This window comes from Balaenoptera ricei, chromosome 16 (assembly GCF_028023285.1).
Source record: "Balaenoptera ricei isolate mBalRic1 chromosome 16, mBalRic1.hap2, whole genome shotgun sequence".
NCBI lineage: Eukaryota > Metazoa > Chordata > Mammalia > Artiodactyla > Balaenopteridae > Balaenoptera > Balaenoptera ricei.
This window is the reverse complement of record NC_082654.1, coordinates 41,677,783-41,688,325: the sequence shown is the minus strand read 5'-3', so window position 1 is coordinate 41,688,325 and position 10,543 is coordinate 41,677,783. Positions and strand designations below refer to the sequence as shown.

At 40.4% G+C, this 10,543-nt stretch overlaps 1 non-coding gene across 1 annotated transcript; it reads left to right on the top strand.

Annotated features, from left to right (window-relative positions):
* The first annotated feature begins 764 nt into the window (after window positions 1-764).
* Window positions 765-838, top strand: TRNAG-CCC (transfer RNA glycine (anticodon CCC)). The gene has a single exon. It is a non-coding gene; the product is annotated as a tRNA-Gly (tRNA).
* Window positions 839-10,543: the final 9,705 nt, after the last annotated feature.

The following is a 10,543-nucleotide window of genomic DNA, read 5'->3' as shown; positions in this document are numbered from 1 at the left end:
TGACTCTTGATCAGTGGGAATGATGAACAACAGTACTTGTCCATTCCACCCTTAGTAGCGAAACTGTAGACTAAGGCCTGCAGCAGCTGCAGCCTAAACATGGTATTATGAAGATGGAGCGACACTAGGATGAGCCCGTAATTCCAGATAAAGAGTCCAAGGGCCTATTGTCTCAGATCTATTGTTGAGGTAGAGCACAGGTGAGGAGTCACAGCCTGAGCTCACCTCCCTTTTTGCTGAACAGCTCAGTTTAGTCCAGCTTCTGCTAGAGACTGGTACAGCCAGAGAGCAGTAACCATGAATCTGTCCCTCCCTACTAGACTCCCCACTCCAAAACTGCCATCTCTACACAATCACGACAGATTAGCTATAATTTAATCCAGCTATAGTTTATTGAGACTACCAGGTAATTTTCATATTTTTTTGTAATTTGGTAAATAGAAATATTAACAGAGGGGAAATTTTGCTTGTTTTTCACATATCTATGAGCAAAAATGCTCACACATAAAATTTTATTGTTTAGGGACTAATGGACTCACCATAAAAATCTACTGCTTATATTGATATTTTCTAAAAAGTACATGGGAAATGTAATGGGAATAATTTGGATGATTTCTATTTTCTAAATCTATTGGGAAAATAATTCTATGATCAATATGCAAAATGAGAAAATAAAATCACTTGCTTAAGTGTTTTCTATCCTAAAATTAAACGTGTAAATAGTATTTTAAGAACAATTAAGAAATTGGTGGGGGAGAGGGACTTCCCTGGTGGTCCAGCGGTTAAGACTCTGCACTCCCAATGCAGGGGGGCCCGGGTTCGATCCCCGGTCAGGGAACTAGATCCCACATGCCGCAACTAAGACCCCACACACGACAATGAAAAAAAAAAGAAAAGAAAGGTTTTAGAGTATTCCAGGATTTTGACTACTAGGATAATGTGGAGATGAGTGAATCTAGGAGATAAATCACTCCATATTCTGGAGAGGTATCCAATGAAAATAAGGACAATGACCTCAGTTTCGTGGGAAACCAGCTTAAAGGGTGCACACAGGCTTTCTGGAGGAGGTCTAGGAAAAGGACTTCTTGCTAGTAACTCTCAATTTAGACCTATGGAAACATCAGATTGAGGTAAAAAAGATGAGGAGGAGTAGGAGAAATAGGAGAACAGGTGGCAGTCAAGAGATGGTCTAAGTAGATGGGCCAGACACCCTCCCATTACAAAGAGCACACCACCCCAAGCGCAGAGAGCACGGATGCAATTCTTCCTGTCAAAAGCTCCACTGGTATCGTCAAATGCATGAAGCTGGAGTTAAATTGTTCTTTCTGTTAGTCTTTGTCTCAGTTCTATGACCTTTTGTCTGGAAATAATGAGATTTCATTCAGCCTTGTGGGCTCTCAATCAATTACCACGAGATTTTAGTTCTAGGTACAGAAACTGACTCTAAAAGAATAAATGGTTCCTTCCATTTTTATTTGTGGTCTTGAAATCACTTTCTGTAGATGCCCAGCTCTTCCTTTTCATGGCTCATTGGGTCATTTGTTCCATGGCTTTTCGTCTCTTGTAGTAAGTCAAGGTCTATGTTGATAGGTAAATATCCTGAAGAGCTCTCTTTCTTTCTCTTGACAAAGTTTAGTAACTTCATTTCCTCTTTCCACAAGATGTTGACCTGCCCTTTTGATTGAGGCTTTCTTTGTCTGGATACCTTTATAATAACCTGTGTGGTGGGCTCTTTTCTTAAGCAATGTTGGTGTAGAATTGATTTTTCTCTCAATTATCAATTTTACATCACCATTGGACATTGCAACATCCTTCAGTTTCCTCCAGGATCCTTCTGCCTGGTCAGCAACATGATCTCCATCCCCTGGTTCCACATTATCACTTGCATCCTCTTCTCCCAGGGAATCAGCCAGTTCTTTGGTCTTAAGCCAGTGTTCCTGCAGAGACACCACCTGACTCGTCATACAGCCATAGTAATCACTATGGAGATGTTGAATCTTTTTCAGTTGCTCATAGTACTTTTAAATGTGTTTTAGCTTCTTGCATTTGTGTTTTGATCAATTCTGTTTGTTTTTCCAATGTCTGGATCTTAATTGCAGTATATCATACAGTTCTTTTTCATGTAAACATTGAGGATTTTCTCTTCCCAGTGTTTTTCTATAATGTATACGACGTTTCTATTCACAGGTTTGGATATATCCAGGGCATCTGGCTTATCTGGGTTTTCATCATTTCCGTTACAGAATGAAACATGTTGAGAACACCCCATTTTGCTATATCCAGCACTGAACTATTACTGGCATGTTCCCTGTCTCCCTATAAAGAAAGTCTTTCTTTGTCTGAAAATTCTTCATAAAACCAAACTAAATCTGAACAGCTGAATAACATCACACTCTGATATCCAGGGACAGTGAGACTTGGTCTCATATCATCATGTACTTTTGCCATAAAATGCACCAATATCTCCTGGGTCTCCAAATAGTACAGATCTTGGCAGGATGAAATTCGTCCATAGTGGCCCAGTCTGATGTAGCACCTCCTGCCACAGCCAAGGCTAGCTGGGCCACAACACATCATTGAATTACTGAGCTGAGTTTCTCACTGAACCCAACCTCTACCAGTAAACCCAGGCTGACGATGCCTGGAATGGGCTGGATGGGCAGGACTAAAACAACAGAGAATTCACCTGCCTTCTACTCTGCTTTTGGCTCTTTTTTCTTTTTTGTTGGCTTAAATTTTTCCTTCTAGGGTCCCAAATGCCCACCCAATTCTCTGCATATGTTGTTTCCTCTGCCTGGAAAGTCTTTTCCTTCATCATCCATATGGGAAGCTCAAGCTCGTCTTGTAACCACTGTCCTTTCTCATCCATGTGTCCCCAGTGCCAAGGCAGGGTCTGGCCATAATTAGATGCTCAGTGTTCCATGCATGCTTGTGGAAGAAATACACTAATGAACACTTCAGTGAAGAAAGGAGGAGCAAAGCCATTATCTGTCATCCCTGAAGGGTCTTACAAAATAATCTGCTGATTAAGCAGAGGATTTCCTTAAGAATTTAAAACTCCTGGCAATGTAGATTAGTGGAGTAACGTAATTTGAAAGGTTGAACAAATGTTTAACATCATACGATCATGTAATATTTATCAAAATTATCATTTTGGACTACAAAAAGATCTACATTTCTTTTTGAAAAATAAAATACTGTAATGGAGACCATTTCTGTGATTACATTTTAGTAGAATTAGAAACAATAACAAAAATTGAAGTATAAACCAGGAAGCCTTAATCAAACACTAAATCTGCTGGCAACATGATCTTGGATTTTTCAGTCTCTAGAACTGTGAAATAAATTTCTGTTGTTTACAATCCACCCAGTCTATGGTATTTTGTTATAACAGCCTGAATGGACTAAGAAATTGTATGTAATGAAACAATATCTTTTAGATTTCAGAAAATCTGAAGACTTTATATAAAACTTCAAGTGCTGAAAACAGATTGGCTATCTCTTTCTCATACATAGAGAAGGCATAAATTGAAAATAATAAAGAATAGGTAAATAAAGATATAGAAGAAAACACATCTTTAGAACTGACCTTTCAGAACTGTGTGTAGGGAAGTGTAGAGAAGGGCAGCTGGTAACAGCCCTGTTCTGGACTCCAGGTCACCCTCCCACCACCACCTGTCATCCTCCATCCCTGCCACCCCACATGAACAGCATAGTCTATCCTAGCCTGGTAGCCTGTTCATCATGAGTGCAAGAAACAGAAAATTTGTATCTAGGCTGGCCAGAGGGCCTGTAGCCTAGGTTGCAGCATGGAGTTTGTGTAGGGCTAAAAAGCTCAGTCTGGCATGGCCACCCAGATAAATTTTCTGTACAGGAGGAACGGAGACCACACTTGTAGCCTTATTTGTACTTTTATCTATTAAAAACAAAGTTATTTTTGAAACAGAGAAATGGCAGATAATGACCATAGGAGGATTCTTACAAAGACTGAGAGATGCAAAGACTTTTCTTCTGGGATGTGCCTGTTCCTGTTTGAGGGATGAATAAATGAATGAATAAATTACTTAGACAAAGTTGTTGGGCAACTCTATGTATGCACAATGAACTCCATGGACTCTGCAGATGGTTCCTGTAAGTAGAGCTTAAACCATAGTGGAAAAGTCACATGTTCCTGGTAGATTTGGGGGTACTTAGGCAAACCCATACCCCCAAGGAGAAGTGCTCTGGTCACACAAAGCTGAGGGCCCACTGTACTGATGTGCAAAATGAAGCTTAGAGGGAAGCTGGCATTGTTCCCTTAACCCCTGATCTTGCCCTCCTGTGGTTTTCAGGACAGGTCAGGACTGGTTGACTGCACTAGCCTGGCAGGAAGGTACTCAAGTTTCTCTCTAGTTGTCACCTCCAGCCTTTGGTGTCCAGAGTTCAAATAAGATGCTGTAGTCATCTTTTTCTTTTCCAAAGTGGTGGTACCTGTTTACTTTCTCCCCAGCAGAATATGGCCATTCTGGTTTTCTCATGTCTCTGCTTATTCCTGTTGTTTCAATTGTTCTAATTGTAGCCTTTTATTCCTGAGTGTATAAGTAGTAGCTCATTGTGGTTTCATGACTATTTCCCTGATGAGAAATGAGGCTAATTATTTTTTTTGCATACCCAGCTTCTGTATTTCTTCCTGTGTGCATTTTCAAGTCCACTTTAATTTCTTTGTATTTTTATTGGTAAGTTGCAAGAATTTTTAAAAAATATATTCTATGGTAAGTCCTTTCTCAGACAAATTTTATAAATATTTTCTAACAATGTGTGGTTCATCTCCTCATTTTCTCACAGGTGCCTTTTGATGAGCAGAGTTTTTACTTTCGGTGAAAGGTAGTTTATCCATTTCTTTTTTTCTTTGTTTAGGGTTTTAAAATCCTAACAAGATATTTTAGCCTCCATCAATTGCATGAAAATATTTTCCTGTAAAAATATTTTCCTGTTTCTTGGTAAAAGGTTTATTGACTTAGCTTTTATAATCATCCTTATAATAATCTTGAAATAATTTTACATGACAGTGTCAGAGGTCAAGATTGATTATATCTCTTCAAAGATACTCAGTGATCTCAGCAATGTTTGTTGAAAAGTCTTTCCATTCTCCACTAAAGGTCTTTATGTCTGCATGGAAAATTAAAGGCCCATTTATATGTATGGGTATACATCTGTATTCTCTATTCTGTATCACTGATTTGTCTCCATGCCAATTTGACTACTTGATTACTGTATTTTTATATTAAGTCCTGAAATCATGTAGTACAATTCTTCCCCTAATGCAGTCCATATCAATTGTGGAATAAGATGGTAATTTCTGTCGGATTATGACTGAGATTGAATTACCTCTAGAGGCTGCTGTGTTAAGGATTGACATTGAATAATATGGACTCATCTATGTTTCAATTTAGTGTTGCTGAAATTTGGGAATATAAATTGATTGCTGTACATTCCCATTGTCCCCTAAGACCTAGCTAAACACATTTATTAGATCTAGTAGTTTTAAAAAATAGATTCCTTCATATTGATTCATGTCTTTGGTGAACAGAGGAAGTTTTACTTCTTTCTTTCCAACATTCTTGTTGCTTTCTCTTTTCTTTGCCACATTGCATTCACTGGATCCTGTACCTAATGTTGAATAGAAGTATTGAATAAATGGGGGCTCCTATCTTTGCCTTGTTCTCAGTTGCAGGAACACAATTTTTTTTTATGTTTCACAAATAAAGTTTTCTAAAGGTTCTTCATACACATACTTTATCACACGGAGAGAACACCCCTATATTACAAATTTGCTGAGATTTTAAAATGAATGGCTGGGTCATGAATTTTGTCAACTGAATTTGCAGAATCTATTGAATTTTCAGAATCTATTGAAATAACTCCCATATGTCTCCCGGATTTCATGACTATGGTGGATTTCAATGTTTGACACTTAAGTGTTAACTTGTATTACTGCTTTTAAATGCCACTTGGTCACTGTATTCTATATATGTCATATGTTGCTGAATCAAAATGCTTATATTTTGTTATGAATTTTTGTGAATATGATCACGAGGTACATCGGTCTATAATTTTACTTTTGCTTATTGTCTTTGATAGTTTTGGTATCAGGGTATTACTGGTTTCCCACAATTAATCACCAAGTGTTTCTTTTTCCTCTATGTTTTGAAAGAGTTAGTATAACGTTGTTTCTTCCTTCAAATTGATAGGATTCACCAGGAAAGCCATCTGAGCTTGAGGTTGATTTTATGGGGATGATTTAGAGTATAACTTCATTTTCATAGACAAATATATTACTTTTTAGAGTTTTCTAGTTGATTCTGTGTCATTTTGGTGAAGTTTAATATTAATGAGTATTGAGTCATTTCCTTGGCTGAAAATCTGCACAGTCAGAGACCTCACCCTTAGCAGTTTCTTTTTCACAGTCCCCCCCGCAACAACCCTGCGATCTACCTGCTTTGGGTGACTTAAAATTTATAGACAGTGAAGGGTGAGGAGCCCAGTGTAAACACACCAGGAAGTGTTCCACAAAGTCCTATCTTCCTCAGTACCTGCCCTTGGTAATCCAGGGCAGTCCTCAGATTTGTTACACAAGGAATAATGGCTCAGATATGGATCTTGGAGAAAGAAGAGTCCTCCCTTTCTGGAATTTCTAAGATTGGCCCACAGACAGATCCAACAGACATGGATGCTGAGGTTGACAGACTGAACTGTAAGACATGGAAGGAGGCCTGGCTCACCATGACCCCATTATCATGTGTATGGACTGGCACACATAGGGCCAAGAGCCCACATTTATTGAAAATATTAAAATATAAGTGAAGAGAGAAAAACTGAGAAGCCTGTATTAATGAAAACAGAGGAGAATGGCAGAAATACAAAGAAGGAGAGTAAGCCAGGGACAGTGAGCTGTCTAATGTTCTAATCATCCTGGCAGGGCAGAGGGCAATTCTGCAGGAAGGACCTGGAAGTCAGGACTCTTTGGGGTGCCTGGTGTATGCTGCCCTCTGCTGGTCATTTTCAGAGCAAACTTTCATTGATTTCCCACAACAGAAGAGTTGACTCAAAGTGAGTGTCAGGGAAGCAAGGCACATCTGTGCAGTGACTGAGACAAGATGGCACCCAGGCCCATGTTCTTCCAGCACCCTGATTTCTCCAGCAGCTATGCTGACTCATTACCTTCTCCTGGCCCCTTCTTGAAGCTGAAGGGCAGTGACAAAGAGCTTGATACCTGTTAGCCACACCTTTCCTGGGTTGGCTTCCTGACAGGACAGGAAGTCTCCCCACTGCCAGCCCCTACTTGTGCACAGGGCATGCAGTACAGCATGGCTTCTTAGTAACCCCCACAGCTCTTGTGACCACATCCCAGGCCCTAGAGCCACCGGCTAAGCCTTTCCCCATCTTTCACTAGTGACCTACATAGGGTGGTAGACACAGAAGGCCTGTGACCTGCCCAGAGATGATTTGGTGCCAGAGGTGAGCCTCTCTATTTCAAGGCAGAAACAACCAAATCATAGCAGATGACAGAAATGAAGATGATAGGAACTGGGACATAACATGAATACCTCAGGCATGGGAATAGGAAGGAACCAGAACAACCCCTCTCCAGTAGATGCTTTCATGCAGAATATGCACTGAAGGGTGCTCTCTAATGATGACTATCAGGAAGAAATATAGTAGATGGAGTGTGTAGGTACAAGATCCAGTTTCATGCTGGGTCCCCAAACTGGGTCCTCCAAATCCCTGCCCTCATCAAAATCCTTTGTTTCCCTAACTGGATTGTCTGATAGGTAAAGAGTGTTTTAGCCCTCATGGCATTTCCTGTTATCTGGGAATGCCTTGGTACTTGTCCCATCTCTTTTTGCCTGAGGCCTGGCTCAGAGGTGCATCCTTGGGGGAGTCTTAGTGTAAACTACTGTCCATTTCTGGGTATGTGCTAGGTACCAGGAACCAGGGAGACCCTTGACTCCTACTGGAAACTTCTCAGGACCACTGGTAGGCAGTTCTAAATGAGGGACTCATGTAGAGATGGAGAATCTGAGACTCAGTGGAGTCAGATGACTTGCAGGTTCTAGATCCCCATTACATATCCTAATCACGCTGACACCAAGGATCTGAGGCACAACTCCCCTGAAGACTAACAGATGCTTTGCTCAGAATGGTTGTGGCTCTGGACCAGGATTCAGAGGAGCAAAGTCTAACTTATTGCTCTGTATAGTGGAACCTGCCTTGTCTAAGACTACAGACTCTTTGCTTAAATACCTGAGGCTTCACCCTTGCACCCTTCACTGACATTCCCCACTTTCCAAACCTGAGGACATACTTGATATTGTGTCAAACTAGTTAGTTCAAGATGCCACCAAGGGCACCAAGATGTAAGCCTGAAGGTGACACTGGGAAGAAGGAATGACATTGGGATAGGGCCATCATTTAGATGAATATTTTGAGGACTATAGTGGCCCAGGTCTCCTAGTGATGTGGAGCAAAGGTGAGGAGTTATAGACAGACCTCTTCACTGAGTGTCCACATTAGTCCAGCCCATTCCAGAGACTCACAAAGCCAAAGGGCAATAGATATGGATGGGTGCAGTCCTCCTGTTCTCCCCACCTCTCCTCTCAATCCATACATTAGCCAGTCTTTAATTCAAGTATAATTTATTGAGATCATAAAGTAGTTTTCATCTTTCTCTTGTAATGCTGCTAGATAAAAACATTAACAGAGAGAAGTGTTTTTCTATTTCAAATGTCTCTGTGAACTAAACTGTTCAAAGATAATATTGTGTTGTTTAAAGAATAGTAGGCTGACTCATCAAATAAAACCTACTACTCATATTTTCTAGAGAGCATAATGTAATGGAATAACTTATATAATCTCAATTTTCTAAATCTATCCTGAAATTTATTACTATCAAGATGCAAGCTAAGAGAAAGTAAAACCACTTGCATAAAAGATATTTTTACCCTAAAAAGAAATATATAGAGAATGCAAAGATATTTTGAGGATAAAATAAGAAACCTGGTAACTGAAGATCATTGTGGTATTTCAGGATTTGGGGTACTAATGTTGGACAGAGGCTTAATGAAGCCAAGAGATAACACACATCCATTTTCTGGATGGGACTTTTTTTTTTTTTCTTTACAAGAAAAACAGGCCACGGTGGATGAAAAAGAGGAAAACTGCTTTGGGAGGAAGACAATTCATGTGAGTGTACACAGCCTTCCTAGAGGAGCTGGAGGAAGAGGACATCTTTCCAGGAGCTCCACAGTGAGACTCACATCTTACTCAGAGAAAGAGGAGAAGAAGAACAAAATTTAGGTGATGAAGAAAGAGGGAGAGAAGGAATGAGACAAGGGTAGTCAAGAAGAGGGGCTTAGTAGCTGGGCTGGAGACCCTCCCATCTCAGAGGAAGCACTATCTTGTGCACAGAGATCAGGCAAGCAATTCTCTCTCCCAAATGTTCCACTGAGATCATTAAATACACGAGAATCCACTTCCATAAGCTGGAGTTGAACTGCACTTTCCCTTATTCTTTGTCTTAGGTCTGTGACCTCCTGTCTGATGATGATGAGGTTTCGTTCAGCCTCCCAGGCTCTCAACCAGTCATCAAGAGCTTTCCTTTCCAGGGTCAGAATCTGCCACTGATAAGAAAATATGGTTCTTTCCAGCTGTAATTCAAGATCTTGGAATCATCTTCAGTAGGTCTCTAGCTCTCCAGTTTCAAGACTCATCAGGCCATTGGCTTCAGAACTTCACACCTTTTGCTGTAAATTGAGATCTGCCTTGACAGGTAATACTCCCAGATGCTCCATTTCCTTTTGGTGATGTGGTTCAGTCATTTCATTTCCCTTCTCACCAAGATGATAATCTGCCCTTTCAATGGAAGCTTCTTTTGCCTGGCTAACTTTATGATGAACTGCCATGTGGGCTTTCTTCTCTTCTTTGACAATATTGTTGTAGAACTGCTTTTTCTCTCTATCTTGAATGTTTAAATGTGCCCTTGACATTGCAGCATCCATCAGTTTCCTCCTGGATCTTTTTGCCTCGTCATCAACATGGTCCCCATTCCCTGGCTCCCTTAATTCCAAGTTCTCACCCATGTCCTTCCCTCCCAGGGAAGCTGTCATTTCTTTGATCTTAAGCCAATCTTCCTGCAGAGATAATACCTGACTCTTCACACAGGCCATAAATATCATTATGGAGAGCTTGAGTCGTTTTTCAGTTGCTGGTAGAAGTTTTAAGGATGTTTTAGCTTCTTGTACTTGTGTTTCAATGGCTTTCTGTTCTTGGTCCAGGGCCTGGATCTTTCTTGCTATCTCAGACACAGGCTGTTCTTGGTCTGAACAATGAGGTTTTTCTTTTGTCCCATGTCTTACCATAATACATATGATGTTCCTTCTTGCAGGTTTAGACAAATCCAGGGCACCAAATACTTCTAAGTTTTCATCCTCTTCCAAGCCAGGGTGAAACTGGTTAAGAGTATTACTTTTTACTACGGCTTGTGCTAAACTGCTACTGGCAGGTT